General features: G+C 37.5%; 1 long non-coding RNA gene across 1 annotated transcript; it reads left to right on the top strand.

Moving 5' to 3' along the window:
- The first annotated feature begins 301 nt into the window (after window positions 1-301).
- On the top strand, window positions 302-1,309 carry LOC123988575. The gene is made up of 3 exons (XR_006830183.1): window positions 302-786; window positions 882-1,113; window positions 1,188-1,309. It is a non-coding gene; the product is annotated as an uncharacterized LOC123988575 (long non-coding RNA).
- Window positions 1,310-3,412: the final 2,103 nt, after the last annotated feature.

The following is a 3,412-nucleotide window of genomic DNA, read 5'->3' as shown; positions in this document are numbered from 1 at the left end:
AATGAACAAAATTCATTATTACTATTATCAAGTGCAAGGACAGTTGCACATAACGAATAGACAATGCGCTCTATTCTGTTTATGCACGCCGAAAGGAATGAAAATTATAAAAGTGCCAAGAAATGATACATTCTGGGCAACAGAGATGGAGGAAAAACTGAGGAAGATTTATGAGGACTGCATGTTGCCAGAAATCATAGATAGTAGATTCAATCAACACCACCCGATTAGAGAACCACCGTATATAAAAACAGGAGGAGCATGTACAAGTACACAAGTACAAAGTGACTAATGCACCGACGAGTGCATTCAGCTTATATGGAGAGCTGTCAAAGAAAAAAGTGCAACCCGAAGTCACTAATGCACCGACGAGTGCATTCAGCTCATATGGAGAGCTGTCAAACAAGAAAATACAATTCAAAGTGACTAATGCACCGACGAGTGCATTCAGCTGATATGGAGAGCTGTCAAACAAGCAATTGCAATCCACAGTCACTAATGCACCGACGAGTGCATTCAGCTCATATGGAGAGCTGTCAAACAAGCAATTGCAATCCACAGTCACTAATGCACCGACGAGTGCATTCAGCTCATATGGAGAGCTGTCAAACAAAGAAGTACAAAATAATGTAAGTACGTAAAAGAATGTAACTATGAAAGTATTTGGAGAGTGAAGAGGACCGTCTATGACGGGGGTGGTGGTGGGTCTCTTCACACTCTCCTAATAATTGATACTTGCAGCTACGTTTCCTTTCTTTTCACAGGAAGAGTACAATGTATGACAGCGTAAGTATGACATTTATACTTTTGGTATACAAGTAGTTGGATGAATTGGAAATGATCATGAATTTCATATATGAATTTATTTTAATTATTTTCAGTGACCAGTATCAATGGTGAAAATCCTGTTCTATGAAGGGAGGAAAGGAACCAGGTCTTCCCAATGCAAGCATAAAGATAAGTAAAACACATACATTTACAAATGTATTGCATGCAGATTGATTAGAACTGATTATAACTTTTCATCGTAGGTTCAATGAGAATATACTCTGTACACCATTGCAAGAAATTTTGGTGAGAAATAGGAAAGTACGAGTGGATTCATCAGGAAGTGTAGGTACCAGTTTGTAGATTAAAGTAGTATACACTCAAAAAGTAATTGTTATTAAACTTATTTATTTTTACAGATCAGACCAGGGTGTACAGCATGATAGTTGAAGATATTCGGTATCGTCTCAACCAATTTGTATAGAAAATTTTTTTTTCAATAATTACTGTCAATTATCTTATAAATGTACGCAGTTCATGTTCTACTGTAGAATTTTATTAATAAAAAAGGCTTGTATTTTACTGAACAGTATTTTAATCCTTTTTGTTTAAATATTCATTCAATGTTTATTTACTAATCTAACCCTAACCTAACCGTTTAGTATTGTTATATGGAAAAAGGTGTAACGTAAGGAACTTTGTTTTCCTGGGATTTCCAATCTTTTATTTTTCCTTCTCACTTATAGTTCCTCACTCCAACGTAACATATTGTAGCATAAGCATATTTTAATTAATTAAAAGTATAATAAATTTTCTACACTTGCACTATCAACCAAACTTTTAGTTTAAATTGTGTCAAGTACAATGCGACAGCTGACTATTTCTTTTACATTCAGAATAGAATATAGAATTAGCCAAAAGCGCCCTCTCGTTTTCATCGGCCTGCCCTATATCTATGGGTATTACCATTTCGGTGCAGAAAAATTTGCTGTAATACCGACGTCCCGAATCGGTGACGTCACGTACTGGGCCTACCCCCTTAAGGGGGTGCCTGCAAAAACAGTAGAAAAGCGGCGATCTCACACTAATGCGTACGTTGTCACGGACGCACACGGCTGGCCAGAATTCAGTGTGTTAGTTTCGACAGTTTTTCGAAAATATCTCGAAAACTAAGGCCGAGCGGCGGTTATATGTATAGAAAAAAGTTGTTCAAAATGTCTAATTTTACAACATATTTAAATTTCATCAAAATCGGTGAGGTGTAACCTAATCTCAATAATTACCGAAGTTATTAACTTTTTTAAATAAATGTTTTTTAATTAATAAAAGTATACAGGATACGTCATGGTATGATAATGTATATTTTTCTGTGATTTCATTTTCTTCGTGAATGCAACGATGCACTCAAAAAATGCAAATCCACTTTTTATTTAAATGGATTGCATTTTTTTTTTACTTGTGTCAACTCCTTGAAATATTCTGCATAAAAAAGTACTACGGTACTATTAGAACTAATAAATGGAGGGACCTCGCGTCTATACAGTAAAAGTTGAATATGTGCAACAATTCATATATGTATTCAGCCGAGGTGTCGAATCTCGGATTATATGCGATGGCCAGCCAAGCGTGAACGTAGAAAGGGACAGACAGTGGAGGAGAGAGCGAGAGGTCCAATGATCAAAGGAAAGAGCCGAAACATATCGGTGTGACTAATATTAATTCAATTATAAAACTTTTTTATTTTTGACTTTTTTTAAATGAAATTTTTACGAGCGCATTGGTGAAATTTTTCTGATTAAAATGATACCAAACACGATATAGTTTGAATGAGGCGAGGTTTGTTATGGGGCGCTGTGAAAAATCCAGGCGGACGGCAGTCAAATCTTACAATTAGAGAAAAGGGACAATCTCAACATGCAGAATGAGAGAAGGACAGCATGACTGTAGTGCGTCTCACTCAGCGTTCGGGCGATGTTGCCTTTTTCGCTTGCCTTCGCAGCACAGTTCGAGTGACGTAATCAAGCTGACGCTTGATTCTGGCTACGATTCCAGATCGGCAGCCTTTCTACTTAGACGCTACCTTATAACTACTAGCTGAACTAAATTTGTCACGTAACTTGCTCTGTAGTATCTAGATAATGGCGGAACTCGTCTTTGGGAATGCTTTTACGGGAATACACTTTTCGTCCTTATATGAGAAGATTTTGATATAAATAAGGGTTCATTCGAAAGAGGAAGGTTCAATGCAGCGCGGTCTGATCACGGTTTGAGTCACAGAATTGTTTTAGTGACCTAAAAAATACTTGGAATCTGCGGATGTATTTTGTCGATTTTTCCTCTACTTTGGACACTCATATTATTAGATATTAACACAATTTTGTTGAACCATGACCAGACCGCGCTGCATTGGACCTTCCTCTTTCGAATGAGCCCTCACCCAGCCCCAAATCTTCTCATATAAGGACGAAAAGTGTATTCCCGTAAACCCCTTTTTAGGCCCATTTTGCCGGTAATGTCACCTCGCTGCATTACCCGTGTCTACCCCCTTAAGGGGTATATTTTATTCCATGTTCCGTAGCTATCGGAATAGGACGCTCCTGTACACGAGCTCTCTATTGCATTTCTTGCTAGACTTATTTCTACG

The sequence above is a fragment of the Osmia bicornis genome, chromosome 16 (assembly GCF_907164935.1).
Source record: "Osmia bicornis bicornis chromosome 16, iOsmBic2.1, whole genome shotgun sequence".
NCBI classification, from domain to species: Eukaryota; Metazoa; Arthropoda; class Insecta; order Hymenoptera; family Megachilidae; genus Osmia; species Osmia bicornis.
This window is presented reverse-complemented; position numbering and strand designations above follow the sequence as displayed.